This window comes from Phasianus colchicus, chromosome 12 (assembly GCF_987193195.1).
Source record: "Phasianus colchicus chromosome 12, bPhaCol1.hap1.1, whole genome shotgun sequence".
In the NCBI taxonomy this organism is placed as follows: Eukaryota; Metazoa; Chordata; class Aves; order Galliformes; family Phasianidae; genus Phasianus; species Phasianus colchicus.
In genome coordinates, this window is record NC_143447.1 from 12,388,468 (window position 1) to 12,408,070 (window position 19,603).

Consider the following 19,603-nt stretch of genomic DNA (forward strand, 5'->3'; position numbering starts at 1 on the left):
AGAAGGGCTCAAAGTACTGAGAAATGAGCTGGGCTGGTTCTGGGAGGGAAGTGACATTGAACAGAGCTGATTTGGAGACCTGTCAAGCCATGCTCAAATATAGCCAGATATGTTATGATCTGGGGAAATCCAGAAATAAAGAAAGGAACCTCTTATACACATGGCCACGTGAAAAAAAAAAAAAAGAAAGAAAGAAAAAGAAAATGCCATCTTTGACTCTGTTCCTTCACACAAATACCCCTTTCCAAAGTGCAAGCAGGAAGAATACGTTTTATTTTCTGATAAGTAAGCAGGTTAAAGTGTTGCCAGCCTGTAAAGAAAAGTTGAGGGGAAAGAACATGACTTCATGAGATTTGGGTACAGTGGGACCTGGGGACAGAGGGAGTAGTAAGGAGGAGAGTTCTTTTGAATCCTTTTAAAGGCTGTTACAAAACAAATGCCTCAATATGAGAGGCTACTGGTGATGGGCAGAAAGACCAATGGAATGTCATACTTTGCTACGTGGCGAGTCGTTGAATACTCCAAACTGGAATGAAAGGGTGATGTTGTTCTTGTCTCATTACTGATATTAATAATGTACTTATTGAGAGGGAAAACAAAAACTCACAAAGGGTGAACCGCTCCTTTGCTCTGTGTAGTGTCTCTTGGTCAGCATGATGGTATGAATCCAGAGATTGTGTACAGGTCATATATAGGCACCAGGGAAAAATATGCACTGAGAATTGATGCGTGAAAAGATCATTTTTCTACAGTTAATAAAACCACCTCAAAAAAGAAACAAAAAAACAGCCACAGATTTTATTACCTTGATTACAAGCTCTATAACAAAGCACTGACCGCTGTTCAGAGGTGTCCTAGCAGTGGCCTGTACTGTGAGCCTGCACTGTCTTAATCCTCCGAAATTTAGCTTCAGTGTTCAGCATCCTAACAGGGAAACTCTTCCACGTTTCTCTTCTAACCATTCTTGTTATTCTCAAATAAATGTCAGTGCAGTAGTGGTGTAGTTAGCAAAGCAAATAATGTCTTTGCAAGTGAGCGAAAAACTTTTCTTCCTTTATGCCTGATGACACACCAACATTAATAAATATATAACTGGTTTGGTGGTGCCTGCATAATAGAGCTTTCCAGCAATGTTGCTTTTCTTTCAATGCACAGCATGATGTGATCTGTCTGAAATAAATTCTAGTAAATATTTGCACTTCTCACGAGAACTGCCATTTGTTGTTACTGCAAACAAGGCAGCTAAAGGTGCACCAAGAGGGGCCTTCATGGGATCAGTGTACTGGGGAAGCTCATGCTGCAATTGCTTCTCTGTGAATAAACTGAATTATTCAGCCCTGTTTCTAGCACGTTTCTAGTACAAATTCCCTTTGGCAAAAGGCAATAGTAGAATAAAAAATTAACTAGATCAATTTGGGAAAGGAACATGGGTAAACATTAAGAGGTTTTTGTTTGTTTTTTTTTTAATTATGGTTTGGGATGTATGATAATTATCTTTGAGTGAATCCAGTGTAACTCACAATAATGGCAAGATCTGCAACATAAACAGCTACCAGATGGATAAGGGTAGTCCTAGAATAGCTAGGCAAAATGATTGTTCACCCTCGTATCCAAAATACAAAAAAAAGTAAGCATTTTCATAGAGTGTTGGCCTGGAAGTCTTTTGGATGATCAATCTAGTTTGAATGATTTTAAGTTTTGCTGAGTATTGTTGTACTTCATTGTTGAGCCCCTCAACTCCTGCTCTGACTAGCATGGGCTTCTTTTCATCCTTTCTCTGCTTCCCTGTTTGTGTTTTTCTACAGAGCCCCGTTATCTGTAAGAACTGATACTCTAGATCCACGGGTTAAACTTTGCAATCAAATACATTCTCAGGTATCACAACATGGTTGAAAGACTAGGCTCCTTTGCTTAGAAACTGAATTCTGCATCTTGTAAGGCTTCAGAGGAAGCATCCATGAACATAGCTGTTTGTGGTTTCACTCCTTTTGCTTGGTTTATTTTGGTTTACAGTCACGATGGAAAAAAAAAAAAAAGAAATAAAAATAAAAATGAAACAAATGCTAATTGCAGCCAATTGGTTTCCGCATCTTTTTCTGAGAGACAGCATTGAGGTTTGGTTTTATTGTGTCGATCTGAAGCATGAGGCTGGTTCAAGGAAACAGTTGGCAATAAGCATTCTGCTAACAGCTAGGCAATTGCATTAAAGTAACACTGGAAGACTGAGAAACCAAGAAAAGAAATGAAATTCAAATGTAAGAACTGTGCAACATTTTGGGGTGGGGGGGGGCGGGAAGAGGAGAGCTTCCTGCTTATTCTTGGAGCTCCAAATATGTGCTATTGAAAATGCATGTCATGAGGAAGCGTTTTGGGTATGAACTAGGCTGTTTTGAAATGCTTATCTTGCTAAAGTTTATAGGAATAACAGGGAAACATGATAGCTGAAGTTTCAATGAATTGTCCCATTTGGCAATCATTCCCAGCAGAAAACAACACCCTGGGAATTTTGTGTGGCACAGTGTACTGCACTTTTTCCATGGCTTGACTTCAGCTATGTAAAATCTACTTAGGAAAAGGTGGTTTAAAAACTTCAGTTATTGGCTTTATAGAGCCAAGGGTATTGGGATGGAGGCAGTCAGGCTCGGATATTTAGCTGCTGTTCTGTTTTCATTTAGTCCCAGACTGTTTTGTCCTAGAAATGCAAATTCCCAGCATCATCTCGCTTAACTGAGTTGTTAAATTTAGGAACGTTAAGTGTCCTGGATTCTCAATATAGTCGATGAGATACGAGTATCTGCAAAGGTAATTTGACCCTTGCAATAGATGGATCTGCTTCTGAGGGTGACTTTGCTTTGCTCGTTTGGTTGTGAGAAGTATTGATGGCTAAACTCACAATTTGGTGTCTAACTTTCACAGCTGTATGTGTGAGAATTGTACCCAAACAAGTCTTACCCAGCTTTTCTTCTTTAGGTAAAATGCCTTGTGGTATCAGATGTACAAAAACTTGACTTAAAAGGCCTGAAAAGTGTGCATTTACTGTTTATGAAGCTGAAACTCTGGCTTTAGCTGCTAAATAAGGAGAGAGAGAGAGGGTGAAGGAAAGCAACAGCAAATGTGATGCAGTGGATACAGGTGGGAAATAAATGAAATATTGGATATAGGGAAATGTACCATGAAGTCCTCCAATTCTGTAGGGAGATGGAGCAAGACACTTTCTGGCTGGTATCAGAAGCCAAAAGAAATTGGGGAGACAGAGAAAGATGTGCTGCCATCGAATGAAGGGATGATGGAAAGCACAGAGCTGTCCTGAGGGCAGAATGTGTGACGATCAGAGAGACACTGTGCCAGCTGAATAGGGGCACACTGTAAAATACATTAGATTATACATTAGATTATGCATGATGTTCTTGGTGTTCTCTTCGGAATAAAATAAATGGTGCAGCCCCATTTTGAATACTTTGTGCAATTCCAGCAGTCCCATCTCAAGAACGATGGGATGGAAGCTGTTGAGGTGCAAAAGGTGACGGGCAGAGGGTTAGGATGGCTTCAGTGTGAGAGGTTCAGTAAGTCAGGTCTTTCCAGCTTTGTGACGTGTAAAAAGTGAAAATATAGTGATTATTTATTATTTCTCACCAGACAAAAAAAAAAAAAAAACAAGTGAAGTGACCAGGCAGCACTTAATTAAATTATGGAAGCCATTGCTACAGGATGTTGCAGATGCCAAAATATAAATGGTTTTTTAAAGTGATGAGATAAATTCAGAGAATCATAGTTCATAAAGACCCATTAAAGACACTGATGTGGGGCCAGCCTGCAGTTCAGAGGAAGTATCTAAACTGCAGGTCTGCTTAGAGTTTGCAGGGCATACCATATGCTTGCTTCTGTTCGTGCCCTTCCCTTACGTATCCATTCTGGCTGTTATCAGAGACAAGTTAGCAGGATAAATGTATCTTTGGTGCAACCCACTGTATGGTTTGCTTCTTGCTGAATCACCCAGAGAAGGTCTGCATTAAGTATCTGCACAGCTGACTAGATGCAATTTAGCTCTAAGAATTCTAATTTCTGCATTTGATATTATTCTTTCACTTATGTTATTTAATCTCTTGTATAAAAAAACAATCCACTGGACTGAATCTGGTGGTACAACTTTGTGTCTTATTTCCCAGCGCGTTCTCCTGAATAGCGTTCTACATATCATCTTATGTTGCTACTCATATGTATATTAATCTGGTCTATGCAAATAGTTTTTCTGCATTTCTTTTTCTGTAGCTGTTTAATAAGAATACTGACCCTAGGTCAATTACCTTTAATTATCTAGAAGGTTTCTTTTAAGTGTTAGTATAACCTTGGAAAATTATTAACTAATATGTAGACCCTTGTGTATAGTTCTCATTGAAAGCTGTTCTGCTAGCAATTAATGTAATGGAATTGCCACTATCTTTTTGGAGTTATTAGTCACATCATTCAAAATAGTTTTTGCTTCAGCCCCCATTGCTCTGACTTCTTTAGAATAGCAATATTTGTAGTCTCCTGCTGAAGTAGTGCTGAGAGAGCCAGAACCAAGCAGTAAACACAGTGGGATGCTGTAAGCATTCTGTAGTTTCTCTAGGGCTTACCCTACAAAGAATTTCATATTTGTGTGACAGTTGCTAGCAGGCCAAGAAGCTTTTGTTTAACCTTCAGCATTCAAACTGATCTTTAACTTAAAGTTTGGATGGTATTTACCCTGAATGTAATTTGTTGGGGAATATCTGCCCTTCCTTATGTGTGTTTAATACGTACGGCTTGGTAATCCTACTGGTGCAAATTAAGAGTTGTGTCAACAAAATTTTATTTCTAGCAGACCTTGTGAATCTTTCTGGAGAATTGCTCATACAAACCTGGACTCATAGATTTATTTACTGGTGTATTTAATGGGTTGTTTACAAGAAACCTAGAAAAATATGCAAAATTTGACATTCCTGTTGAGGTGGAAGGGGATTTCAATGTCTTAAAAACATAAGTAATAAAAGTCAAAATATTTTACTTTTTTTCAAAGTAACAATTAGTTCTTCTGACTCTGTCAGACTTCCTATTGATACCAGCTACGTATCCCTGGGTTCTGGAAAACATGAGAATCCTTGAGGAATCAATGTAATAGTCTATTGTTACTTGGCATGAGTGAATCTTGTATCAACAGGAAGCTCTGAGCACCCAGCCTCCTGGTGTTTGACCTGAGACCTGTAAGGATCTAAAAGGGAAGTGCTATTTGCAGAATAGAGCAATCCTAGAGTTTGGGGCCATGGAAGTCCATGAGGTATCCTGGTTGGAAATCAGGCACTTTTCTATCTGTGTCTGGTTTTTTGTTTTTTGTTTTGGTTTGGTTTTTTTTTTTTTTTTTGCTAAGTAGAGGTTCCTTGAAGTAGGTACATTGCTATGATTTGCTCTTACTTCAATGAATTGGCACTTCCCCCCCAAAAAACATGCCCTGTTGGGATTCCCTGACCAGCTCTTATTCGGGCATCAAGTGAATACATTTCCTTATTCTGGGATTATACACATTCTCCTTTTTATTCTCTTTTCAGCCTAATTCCTCTGAAACTAGATGCTGTGACTTGACACTGCAAGAAGATGCTGGTTCTAAAATCTTCTGCATACCTCTTTGATCTCTGTTGATGCAGGATAAATATCAGTGATTGGAGGCTTTTATTTTTAAAAGGTAACAAAGGTGATTACTAACTAGTCATTTCGCAAATGACTACAGGCACCACCTGTACTTTTTTTCTCTCATTTCTTTCATTTTGTTAACATGGACAAAAGCACTTGTACAGGCTTGCTATGCAGGAACAGGATTTTGTTTTCTATGAAAACTGTTTTATTATTATTATTTTTAATTCTTTATTTAAACTGTAACTATTTTATTCATTTTGGTTTTGGGTGTGTGTTCACTTCCCAACTTCTGCTGCCTCTGGAAGGGTCACACCTAGAGATTATTTAACACTCACATTTAGCATTCACTTTGGAAAATCTTGAAAAGCTGCCCAAACTAAGTAAGCACTTCTTGTACAGTCTTTTCTGAATGTGTAAGGAAACCTTGCAGACTCTTTAAAGCTGCAAAATGTCAGAAAAATCAGGGACTCACGTAGTGTTTTTCTAGTGCTGCAAATACGGTGATACGTGAAAAGCTGTGAAGGGGGAAAAAAATCTTCATTTGTCCCATTCTAGGTGCTGTGAAAAATAAGAAAAGAGCAACTGCTGCCCAGAGGATGGAAAAGGGCTACAGCTCAGAGGCAGTTTGCAGGGGGTAGAGAACTTGAGGTTTGATCAAATGCCAAATTGATTTTTAGCAAGTTGGCTTATGTAAATAGACAGCATCTAAGACCTCGTGGTGTGTCATTAGAAGGGAATATCAGCCATTTCTTACAGATGGGAAAGCTGAAGAATGGAAAACTCAAGCAAATTTCCTATGATGTAAAAACAGGTCACTGACAGAGCTGACAGGAGAACTGAAGTTTCTTGAATCTTTTTTTTTTTTCCTGTTGGACTGTGCTGGCTCAGTTACAGAGGTGAGAACTCTTAAAAAAGAAGAAAAAAAACCACCAACAACAACAAAAAAAAAAACCAACTTAGGGTGCTCTTCAACTCTGACCTGGTTGCATTGGTTACATGCTATTCCTCTAAGAGAACTACTTCAAGCTTTACAGCAAAAAAAAAAAGTGCTTTTAAATGCCATTTTGAAATCCGCAAACTCGCAGCAGCAGCAAGCAAATCTTTCTCACTTTCCAGCTTGATAATAAGCCTCACCAGTTGACAGTTTATTTTCTTTCCAACAATCAAGTCTTGACTGAAAGAGCACTTGATTTCTGAGTAGGCAATAACAAGCATAGGCATGGAGTTGTTGCCACTTGTGCTTTCATTTCAACAGAAAAGTTGAAAACCAGATTTGCTGAAAATGAATTGAAATGTTTTCCTTACCCTCTTCTCCATGTATATCTATTTTCTGTTCAGGTTTCTTAAATGGCATTCACAGAAGTTGACAGAGATCCTCACTTAATTTTTTTTTGTCTTTCACCTTTTCATTTTAGGGCCTATGTGACAAGGGAAGAGACTTACCTTTCCAGTTTTTAAAATGAGGTAAATGATTTGATTTTCTATCCAGTTACAGAGGTGATGAACAGAAGAAATGAATATGAAATAGAAGTGTTAGATCTAATAACCTGACTATATATGCAGAAGACTTAAATGGAGGTCAGCAGGCAACATACACTTGAAAAATTTGTTTAAATTGGGAACTTTGCTTGAGTTTATATTGTCTAGATGGGAGATAATACATTAATTAGGACTTTGATGAATCTGCTTTGAAGGCAAAATATGACTTCTGAGGAGCGCTTTCCCATTCATTTTCCATGAAGTGTTTCTCCAGTCCCAGTGCTAAGCTACAGGAAAGACTGTATCGTAGGTATGCTTGCAGAGCTGGAGCTCTGGGGGATGGGGTTTGCTAGAGTTCTGTGCACAGCCCGGAGCTCTGAAGCACTGGCCTTGATTTGGTTCCCGAGAAGTTACTATACTGAAGTGCATTAAATTCATTAAGGTGCAGGATTACAGAATTTCTACTAATTCCCATTCATTGCACCATACGAGTGACTATGAAGAAAATTAACTCCATCCCAGCCAAAATCACTGTACAGTATCATATCTAGGGAGACATCTGCTGTGTTCCCATTCCTTAGAATAAGACAGAACCACTGGCTTCTACCTCACAAAGCTTCCTTTCTTAAGACTACCTATCATCTTTCATAGTTTAGTTAAAGGAAACTTTTTTCTCTATATAAATCACCATGGCTCCATTAATTCCTTAATAAGGTTCCTTTGCATCAGGTATTGTTACCCCCCGTAATTTCAACATTGCTTGAGTAGAGAGAACATTTAAATCCCATCTGTCATTAGAGTAAAGCTCTTTTTTCTTTGTTATCCTTCATAACAGGTGGTAATATAAGAAAGTGATCTACCATCCCCCCAGATTCTTTGAATTCTGCTTCTAAAGCCATTCTTTGAATTGTATTTCCAACACCTCTTGGGGTTTTGTGCAAAAAAAAAAAAAGAAAAAAAAAAAACCATTCTCTTTAGCATTACACAGACATTGACTGGGAAATCTCTTTATCAGTGGTTTAAATCAGAAGCAATTTTTTTCCTACAGAATCCATTTTAGTCTCCTGTACTGCTGGTTCTCAGTATGAAAGAATCTATTTAACTGCTGGTTTTTTTGGATGGCTTTTAATGTTGTTTTTAGATTTATACATGGGGTATTTTGCCAATGAGCCTCTTCATCTTTACCACTAGAATGATTTTTAATGGACATCCAGTAGTTTCATATTAAGTAGTTTCTTTCAGCTTTATTCTCCCTAGGGAGGAATGCACCAAATGGCTGGAAATGTCAGCAGCTGCATTAGCCGAAGCAGTTTAGCTGCTGCCACCTCCTAGATAAATCTTGCCCTTTTTCATTTCTGCGTTTCTTACAGTTTCCCTCAAAGTAAGAGAGCCAAGGAAACTTCCCGTCTGGCATAATACAGATTAGGAACTAAATTAGTAGCTATTATAGATGGGCATTTTTCTATTGATTTCAGGGTGAAATCCATTAAAACTGGCAGAAGAGCTGGCTCCATATCCACAGAATCAACAAAGCCAAGCAGAAATATGAAGCAGAGAAAAAAGGAGAGAATGTGTGCAGCTGCATGGCATTGAGTCCAACTCAGAACCTGCCTGCCCATCAGGTAACGTAGACACAGCGTGGCACTGCTGCTCCTCTTGCCATTGCTCAACACACACATGATATTTAACATGAAAGCAAATTAGCCAGGCTACTTATCTTTCCATTAGAGCACCTGAGCATGAGTCCAGTTGGAGACTGGAAATGAATTAGGTGCACCTTAGGCATCATACTGCCAGGCATTGCCTGTCTGTCCTGCTCTCATAACCTGATGAAATTGGCATTGCAGTGGCTGGGGACTGGGTCACAGAATCACAGAAAGCCAGGGATTGGAAGGGACCTCAAAAGACCAGCTAGTCCAGTTCTCCTGCTGGAGCAGGTCACATATTTTGTGTCTGAAAACATGGAGAGCTTCATCTTCTCCCAGGAGTAAGCATTGTTGATATCAGTCCTCTCGCTTATCTTCATTCATTAAAATGTTGCAATACAATTATTTGTTCTTCCTGCAACAAAACACCCCTGCCAGCATATTTTGCTAGTTAGTTGACCTATCAATTAAAGTCCACGGCCTTAAATAATCTTGCTTTTTTCATGTAAAATGATCAATGAATTCCGAATTCTGCTGTATAATTCATCAAGGCATCACAGGTTGTGTCTTAGAGTATAGCTCTGGATCTGTCCTTCATCCAAGTTCCTCAAATAAATGAGATCATAAAATGGCTTGGATTGAGAGGGATCCCAAGGATCATCAGGTTCCAACCCCTTGCTTTAGACTGGTAGAATTACATTAAACATACAAAGCTTCTTGATTAGGATTGTGATCCTGTGTTAAAAGTTCTTGGTATTTAATACTGGAGTCAACATAGCCCACAGCTGTGCAGTTATTTGCAGTGCAGGTTTTTGGGTAAGTGATTGTATGTCCTGAGTCATCAGCATGGGTTAGACCCCAGACATATTATTTAGATAATGGGTTATCAAACTTGATGGTTACTTTTGGAACGTGTGTTTTTAATGCTTCCTGGTAAAAAGTGTAATTTGAAACTTTATTTTTGATCTACTAAAACACAGTGACCATCGAATTGCCTGGACACATATGTTGTTAATGAGAATTCTCTAGGACTTCATCAAAAACTATTGCAACTGGTTTTTTAGTATTCAGGAGTTAGTCTGACCAGTTCATTCCAGTTAGGAGAATCCAATGGTGGAGACAAATGTCTTTCATCTAATCCTGTTTACTTATAGAGATGTGCCAAGCACCTTCCCTTTGAGCATAGGAGGATCAAATGACAGGAGATTGTTTTCAGCTGGTACTCAGACCCGACAGCACTGTCTGGGCTTCTCTCAGTGCCGCATCCCACATTTGCCCAGTGTGCATCTGGATTTTCTTTCTAAAAATCTGCTCGTCTGTGGTGTTTCTGCTGTCCTCTTTGTCACACCCACACACCAGTCAAACAAATCTTCTTTTGCATAATTCAAATTCCTCACTGGTCTTTCATATTTCTGCTTTGGCCTGTGACAAGATGTGTGTTAGAATCAAGGGTTGGGGTTTTTTTGTTTGTTTGTTTGTTGTTTTTGGTTGGTTGTTTGGTTTTGTTTTAAATAAAGAATGTAACTATTGTGTTTTAAAGGAAGTGTGTTACTTACAGTAGTCTGTTCTGCATTGGAATTCCTTTTCTCAAACAGTGATTATTGTTTGCTAGTATGTGGACAAACACTAAGAAAACATCTCCTGCACAGGAAGTGTTCTAGAAGTGGGACGCTGCCCATGGCTGAGTTCTTTGACAGTACAGGGAGACTGTAATGGGAATTGCTTGTTTGGCAGTTGTTGAGTCCGTCTGTATTCGTCGTCGTTTGAGATTGTGTGGGTGATTTTGAACTTAGAAAAAACACTGCTGTTCATCCCAGTGTCTGTCAAAAAGAAAGGAGGAGGCTATGACTCTAAGTTGAGTATTCCTCAGGTTCAGGCTACTTGTGAAGAATTTGTCAATCTGCTCCATGGAGAGCAGAGCAGCTCTGTTGATTTTCCCCATGGCCAAGCTGTGAGAAAGGTGCATGCAGCACAGAGTAAAAGCATAAAGCTGCAGCTACCTGCCAATGCACTGGAGAGCACCAGGAATAGGTGTATTTTTTCTTAAGCGTTCACTGCAGAGGTGAATTTTTAAACTATTTCTTTTCAGCACTCAGGCTACCAAATAAATGACCCAAAACTTTTAAAAGGGAGCTGATAATACTAATATATTGTGTCTAGAAACCAAATAGTTCAGGTTGTGCTTTCATTATTTACAACTCTCAAGTGTATTTTAATATAATTCGTCCAAGCAGTGCTCTTTTATCATGTTCCTTCCCCAGACCATCTTTCCTCCTTATCTAAATGTCCTCAAAGCCTTTCATCTCCCTGGGAAGCTGTCAGATGGTTATGGAAATCCAGCAGGCAGGACGACTCTCAGTGGTGCTCATGGCTCTGAAGGAGGATCCCATCTTGCTCAAAGCAGCCCTTGGGCAAACTAAAAGACCACCCATTTGCAGAGCCAGAACTGAAGTTTTAAATTGTTGTGTTTTGTTTTGTTTTTTTCCTAGAGACTCCTAAGCAGAAACAGACAAGGCACAGGGCTGAATGTTCTGCTTCCATACATGTATACTTATGGATAACTTTTGGAGTATCAGATTTTCAATAACCTAAAGCCATTAGAAATGGTTCATGAACATTCAGGCATGCATACATAATTTATGCTAACTGAATCCATTTATGTGCACTCTTGTAAAACAGAAACAGGTTGCAACTTATTAGTGGAATAAATGGAATTGCTTTTTTATAGCATGTTTTACACGTCTCCCTAATTTAAAGCTAGATCATTGAAATATAAAATTGGCTGATAATTACAATAAATATTCCTAGAATATTTCTACTTTGCAGCTCATACATAATCTGTTTCTTTTTTAAAAAAAAATATTTATTTGATTTTTGGATTCTTCAATATATACTACAAGGAGGTTCAGATCTGCACTTGTGGATAAATAGTGTTTAAATGAAGGCTTGAGGTAAAACGTGAAGTTTTACCCCAGTTAAGTTATTTTTACTGGAGGTTCAATGAAAGGATTGAATCCACTTCAAGATGGCTTTTGCTCTTAGCTAAATTCTCCCTATGTTATTAGACAGTTTTACCAATATTATGTTACTGAAGTCTGGAGGGGAAAAAAAAACATGAAAACAAAACACAATTTTCTGATGCTGTACTGAGTAAGAAGGTGAAAACAAGTGGTGTTTCCTGTGTGAAAATATTCCTTATTTTACAATCTAAACCTTCAAGTAGAAGAACTCCCAGTCGTGCTTCTTGGTGTACGTGAAACAGCGCATCAGGTCATGCACAGCATGTCATTAGACTCATGAGGCTGATTGGCTTTGGGAAATACAGCACAGCTGCAGCTCTACTAAGGAACATACAAAGGCTTTCTGAATATTGTTTCTTCAAAGTGTTTAAAAATAAAAAATCTTTGTGTGGCTGCGTTTCTGAGCTATATTGCAGTCAAAATAATGATTGCTACATTCAAGAACTAATGTGGATCCCAGGGCTTGAATTTTTTTGCAGACTTATAAGCAGATTCATAGTTAAACCATTATTATGGTTGTTGCAGGAAAAGGTATGCTGTGGAACTGAGCATTCACAGAAGACATGGTTGGTCTCTGAGTCTTATTTGGCTACGGTTTACGATTTTACCCACTTTAATGTTTGTTTTCATTATTTAATTAAAAAAATAAAATCCTTATTAGCTGTTTCTGATTTAATTCTGATCAGATGGATTCAGATCATAATGGTTTCTTTATTCTTAACTCAAGGAATAAATAAGGTGGGACATGTTCATTATTTATTCTTCATGACTGTTTACTTCTGTGTTTAAAAAACACATGGAGAGATGTAATTGCAAAACCACAGCTTTTGCACAGAGAGAGCTAAATTTAGAGCAATTGGAATGACTTCTAATGATGTATTCTTTTATTGCCTTCCCTCAAAGAGAAACTGTGTGTCTTAAATTTTTAAATAATGTTATAAGATGTAATACTTTCTGTTCTTACAGTATTCAAATAATCACTTTTAAAGGATCAGATGCATAAAGTTTCTTTTATCTTTATGCCCTTATTTTAAACAAGTTGAAATGCTAATTGGAAAAAAAAGCGGATTTTGTGGATTTTTTGAGACTGTCAGATGGCGCTTTGCCTTTTCCTTATGTCGAGTTTCATTTTCAGTTCTTCCCTCTTTGCTGTTTTTGAAAATAGAAATTGTAACATTTCCTCCCTTCTTTAGCCCAGCTTGATCAAAGTCAACACCCAGAGCTCCATACTACACAGCTTTCCTGTTCAGAAATTCTCCAAAATGTCTTGGTGTTGATTTTGTCTGGCAGAAATTGTTTTAGCAATGCTTTCTCATGTTGTATCGATGAAGGCAGCTGCCAGAGCTGCTACCAAGGTATCATAGGTAGGGGAAGATCATTTATGGAAGCACTGGACTTTGAAGGTTGACTCTGGTAAGTAGTAATCATCACAATAATTATTTGTTTTTCTTTGTCAAATTGATTAGCAACAGCTCGGGATTACACAACCATGAGTTTAATGTCTAGGTCAGACTACACAGAATGGTTAGAACTTTAAATCACTTGCATAAATCCTTTTGGTGTACATCATGAAAGCATAGCCTGTAGCTGTCAAATTACATATGCACTGTGAGTATAGTCTGTTTAAGTTCAGGACATAGCATCATGTATTCCAATTCAATTTATTTTTATATCTCATCTTTCACACAGAGGGTCTGAAAATGCTCAATAGTGAGAGACAGAATAATGAGATAATGCTTTACAGAACTGTGTAAAGTGACTTGCATGTAGATAGCAAGCAAGGCAGAAGTTGGGTTTGAGTGAGAGAAGATAGAACTGCAAATTAAAAGCAGTAGCAGTATAAATACACGGCAATTCTGATCTGAAGGGCATATGGAAAAGGTTTGTATTAATGTTAGCTTGTATTAAAAGTCAGTAGTAGAAGAATAAAGCTTTCTATATATACTGTGCTGCTGCTTTGTGCTAAATAATATTTTGAATTACAGGAATTGTATTATCAGGATTGAACAGCATGCTTCTGTATTTGTTACAGGAGGAATGATATGAGGATGGAAGGGTAAAAACAGTATGATAGCCTCTGCCCAATGACAAACTGAGAGTTTCTGCCGAGGAACTTTGAAGGGAGAGCATGATTAAACTGTATGAATGAAGAAAATAATGAGAAAGGAAGCTTTTAAGGTTCATTTTAGACAAAATTAATCCTGGTCTGAGCAATAGTCATAGTGACAGCATGGAAATATGCACTGGCACAGGTTGTGTAGGTAAGCAGATGCTTCATCCCTGGAGGTGCTCAAGGCCAGGTTGGATGTGGCCCTGGGCAGCCTGAGCTGGTGGGTGACAAGCAGCCCATGGCAGGGAGTTTGGGACTGGGTGATCCCTTACAAGCTAAGCCATTCTACGATTCTTTGAAATAATCATAAGCCTTCCTGCAGGGAAGTGAGGAGAAAAATCAGTATATGAGTGTGGTAAGATGACTAGGTATCCTGGAGACGGTGTTCACTCTCAGATTGTTTCACTTTCATCCAGGATATGGTACTTTCTCCATTTCTTTCAATGTGCAGTATCTAGCACTGCAAAAAACAAAGCCAGAGCTTCCTGTCATGGGATTTAATGGATTTTGATAAGGTCTGAACCTGATGAACAGTAGTCAAGAAGTAGAACTAGGTTCTTAATATGAAGGTGGTAGCAGCAGAATCTGGAAGAATATTCTACCTATACTCTAAGAAAAGTCAAAATACTTTAGCATCACATTCCTGACCTACCTTACCTGAATGCACAAAACTTCTACTGTAGACCAAACCTAAGCTGAGGACTACAATACATTTACATTAATTGCATGAAATTGATGGACAAGTCTGAAACAAGCATAGATTGGTGGTGAAAAAATGTAGAGTTGAAAGCGCAGAGCCTTAAGCAGTGAAAAATGAAGATACAAAGCCAGAATATAGAAAAAAAGCTTCAAATGCAGTTTGCTCTTTGAGGACAGCATCAAAGGCAGATAGTTGGAAAGGTTTGGGAAGGACAGACTAAACAATGAGCTGCCTTAGAAGAGAGAATAATCCATGTTCTCTTTTTTTTTATTTTTACACTAGACAAGTGACTCAAGGTGAGGGGAACAACATTTAGAAAAAGGATATTGCTTCCATTGATGTTTAGAAGCAGTCAATGAGAAATGAAGTGGTGATTGGGCAGTTAAGGACATGTTAAGGTTGTGAGGAGAAAGAGTTAGTGAAGGAAATGGTGAGAGAAGTTAGAGATGGAGGAAATTGAGCAGGATGGTATAATGGAGAAGAGATTTTAAAAGACTCATTGCTTCCTACTGTAACATGAGTAATTATGCTATGATTGTAATTATATTAATTTAATCGTCTCTCTACTTTGTTGTTTTAGGCACAGTTATGTTAAGTCTAAAAGAAAATCTGAAGTTCTCTCACCCAGATCAACAGCATTTTTAGAAGTAAACCAAGATGTCTGATGAGATGCAATCAATCCGTTGTGAGCAATGAGCAAACAAATCTCACTGATGGAGAGGAGGGAACCCTGCTAAGAAATTGCCAGCTGGTTGGTTGGTCTTTGCTGACCTCTGCTCGGCTCTGAGAAGATTTGTCTTTAGAAGGTAACTTCACTCTGATTTGATGAGATGTGTAACATCTGCATATAGTTTTCTGTAAAATTTTGATATGCACCTTAATATGTAATGTAGAATGCTGTAAGTCTGAATTACAGAAGTTGTTTTACTCCTAAAGTGCCTTTATATAAATGAACTGACAGGAAATCTTAGATCATTGTTTTGTTTTTTTCCAGAGATGAATTTGTCACGGAACTACAATATAACTAGTTTTAAGTATTGCTAATATATTACCTAGTAATAAAAAAAGTCAAACTGTTTAACATCATTATACTACAAAAACATAACGACCCTTAAGATAAATTCTGACATAAATTATAATTGCTTACACAGACCTCCCAGCAGTCCACTGGATGCAGTTTGCTACTTGAAGTTTTATAGCTGTTCTGCTTGAGATGGACTATTCTTTTACATATAGTGCTGAGCTGTGATGCAAATTTTCACCGTAACAGAGCATAAATAAGCATTGTTTTCTGCTTTTTCATTGTTGTATATGCTACGAAAGTAGAAAATGTGTTTGAAATGCTATCCTTTCAGATTAACTGGGCAAACTTGCATTATATCTCAGGTTGGATATTAGGAAAAGCTCTTGAAGGAGCAGTGGCACAGCTGCCCAGGGAGCTGATTGATGGGTTCTCTGTCCCTGGAGGGGCTGTGGAGAACTGTGGAGATGTGGCACTGAGGGACGTGGACACAGTGAGGGTGGACTGATGGTTGGGCTAGATGATCTTAGAGGTCTTTTTTCTTTGATTCTATTCTGAGAGGTTTTATATCTAAAAGATTTCATCACCTTTAAATGACTTTAAATAGTTGATCTTAGATGAATACACGTGCTTTCTGCTCTACAGCGTAGTTAATAAAATATGAACTTAGCACATAGGCTAATATTGATTTCTCTGGGAAAGGCTGGGTTGATATTAGCTAATGATGTTTCATGTGGACAGCAAATGACTTAGAAGACCTCCTCAGATTTTTGATATTCATACTGTACTGTCAGCACATTCTGCAAATAAGTCTGTATGTTCTTTACACAACCCAAAAGATCTGCACCTGAAACATCAGAAAATTGGTCAGATTTTTTCTTTGCGTCTCTTTGAAATACTTTGTCAGTTTTTGTAATATAGGAACTTGGTTAGAGCAAGTGGTGATACAGCATCTGATGCTCAAGTAAGAATGCCCTCTAATATAAAAAGTAACAAAGTCTTAAGTTTCTTGTCATCCAGAAAAAAAGTTTAAGAATGCCTATCTTCTGGGGAAAGCAAAACCTTGGCTTTCTGTTCCCTTGCACTGTTAGTCCAAGATCCAAGCTGTATTCCCATAGAAATGTGGAAGGCATCATTTATCTTACTTAGGAAACCTTGTAGTCTTGCAGAGAGCCTTGGCCAATATTAAGGTAAAGCAATCACATAAAAGAAATGGTTTACCAGAGGATAACGAAAGCCAAGCAGGGTGAACAGGATAGAAGTGTGAGAAATTGGAGATTTTCTCTGTGGTGTGTGGAATAGGGATAGCTGTTGGTAAGACTGGGATAAATGTTGGCACTGGAGTCTGCTTTGCGAACTAAATCTGCAAAACATGGAAAAGATTTTTCAAAACACAAACAGGAGCAAACCATAATTCTAGGCCTTCACACTTAGGAGGTGTGTTGTGGTTTGGTTTACTTTTTATGACTGGGAGACCACGGTGGACATAAATAAATAAAGAACTGATGCTGTATTTGCCCCAGAAAATTATTCTGAATATTCTAGTAATAACTTCATCTAATTATTCACCATACTTGCATTTGGTGCATACTTATTGCACTGTGCATTGCAGATAAGTGTTGAAGAGTTTCTCTTGCCCAAACACAGATGTAGTAGAGCCTCCAGATAATACTTACTCATACCAGAGCTTTGCTGAACTTGATTATTTCCTCCAAGTGGAATAAAGTAAACATGTTGTTTTTAAGCTACTTTTCCATAAAGACTCAAGACTTAAATGACTGTCCTTTAAATTTGTTGCTTTACACACGAAGATTAAGAAGGTATTAACTCCTAAGGAAAAGCTGTAGTAAAATTCTCTTTTCAGTTCCTTCTAGATGAAAGAGTCAGTGAAGCTTTGAAAGTGGTTGCATACTCTGGGAGATGTGTGATAGAACTGTCCTGGTTTGAACAACCTGAACTGCAGATGTCACTTGCTCTGGGAACTCAATTCTTTTGTTGTTTGCAGCATTGGGCTGCGCAAACTACACAATTCCTTACCCAACAGAAGTGTCAGGAGGAAATGTGGGCTGTGATGATCAAAAACAAAACTTAGCGTAGATATTCTAGGAAATACTCTTTGGGATCTTCGACCTTGTGCAATTAAAGGTCTCCCCCAGTACCTACTTCATCATGTGCCAGTAACATGCTGGTGCTTTGGTACAGTACCAACTCCAAGGGAAGAGTGCCATCTACTGAACTACCAATTCTCTATTTCGTGACATATACATCTTCCAGTTTTTCACCCAAAATACTGACCAAATCCTGTCTTCTGTAAGACATGTGCAATATCAAGGCTTTGACATGACATATCCAAATGTAATGTTCACAGTGTGGATGAGATTACTGTGCTGTGGCACTTGGAAACATTATCCTTTTCTCTTTTGTGGACATTTGAACATGGATTTTAACACAAGAATTATAAAAGACTGCAATAAAAATGAAGTTAGTAACAACCCACATAATGTTACTATTATCTGACCCTGATTTGAACTCTCCACTGCTATAAAAGCTAAAATATACTGTTAATGATTTCTTTGGAAATATGCTAATAATTAATGCGTTATTTCAGTCTTAGTCTCATAAAAACTAGAAATGTCTTTAAAAAGAATTAAAACAAAGCTTTTCATGCTTCCTTCCTAGATACTAAAATGCATTTTGTCAAAGTCTCTCATGCAAAGAAATTCAATTATCCTTCCATAAATATGGGTGGAATAATGTATATATTTATCCCGTAAATTCTTTATTCCAACATGACTTCAATTGCTGATCTTTCTATGTTTTTCCTACTAAATCTTTCTTTTGGCAAAGCAAAGGGGAAAAATCCATCTTCGGAAATGAACATGCACGCATCCAAAGAAAAATGGGATGACTTCAATTCTGTAGAAAAACTGAATCTCAGAGAATGACTATTTTGGAAGAATATCAGGTAAAACTTCAAACTTTTTGTTCAAGGTTGGTAATTTATATTTCCATGGATTATTTGGATTAAAGGATGAGTATGGTAACAGTGTGAAACAGGCCCAAATATCTCCAGGATGTAAAGCCTGGTGTTTTAATGCCTCTGCTAGAAATGAGGTACTGCAATACCAATTAAAATAGGAGCAATGAGTCTATCTGATGGGAAAAAGTGCTCTGAAAATTCTTTACAAGTGTTTCCTCATATTTGCATCCTAGTCCCTTTGTGATCTTTTACAAGCAAACTTCTGCATCTGAAAACTCAAGGTCTTTCCTTTAGGCAGTTGCTTGGACCATCATTAAGATTAAGGTCATGCACAGTTCCGGTCACATTAGCAAAATAGGAAATAAAATAATATGCGTGAATGGAGGTGAAGGCAGAACAAACAGGAATAAAGCAACAAATGCGGAAACAGCAGATCTACGTTTTGCTCCTTAATGGTTGAGTTTTAACAGTTGTACTTTCCTTTTTATTGTAAGGTGTATTTTCTAAAGTCCCTCCAGCATGCAATTGCTATATTTGAAGCAGAGGTACCAGCTGTTCCAAGTGGCAGTTGGTTCTAGATATTCCACACACTGGAAAAAAGCAAGTTATAACTCAGCCATAACAGAACCTACCTGTATTTCATCTTATTTCTTCACTCACCTGAAAGAATTAGCTCATAGATCCACTTCTCTAATTGCCAGGGAAGAACAGCTGTAGATCTGTACGCTGAGGAGGGCCTAGACTATAACACAGTGCTCTCCCTCAACTCTGTGGTACTGGGTAACTTGGGATGCAACTTTGCACTGAGCCCCGTTGTAGCTTAACTGCAACAGCACTGCTTAAGGCATACTGAACTCGTCAATCTGCTGTTGGAAAAGAACAGCTGACATAACCATTCTTATTTTGTGATGAAGCAGAAAAATTGATATAAACAAGCTGTTGTAAAGCATTTTTTTAATGCCTTTGCCCTCCTTCATAGTTTCCTTCTTGGGTTCTCG

At 38.0% G+C, this 19,603-nt stretch overlaps 1 long non-coding RNA gene across 4 annotated transcripts in view; it reads left to right on the plus strand.

The window, feature by feature from the left end:
* The window catches only part of LOC149916276 (uncharacterized), a 189,752-nt gene extending 171,235 nt beyond the window's left edge, over positions 1 to 18,517 (plus strand). For 3 of the 4 annotated variants that reach the window (XR_016470400.1, XR_016470398.1, XR_016470399.1), the window contains exons 4-9: positions 5,565 to 5,698; positions 7,065 to 7,113; positions 8,604 to 8,750; positions 13,827 to 14,055; positions 15,185 to 15,410; positions 18,473 to 18,517. This is a non-coding gene — a long non-coding RNA (uncharacterized LOC149916276). The remainder of the gene's footprint in view (positions 1 to 5,564; positions 5,699 to 7,064; positions 7,114 to 8,603; positions 8,751 to 13,826; positions 14,056 to 15,184; positions 15,411 to 18,472) is intronic. The other variant, XR_016470401.1, reaches the window with a different exon arrangement.
* Positions 18,518 to 19,603: the final 1,086 nt, after the last annotated feature.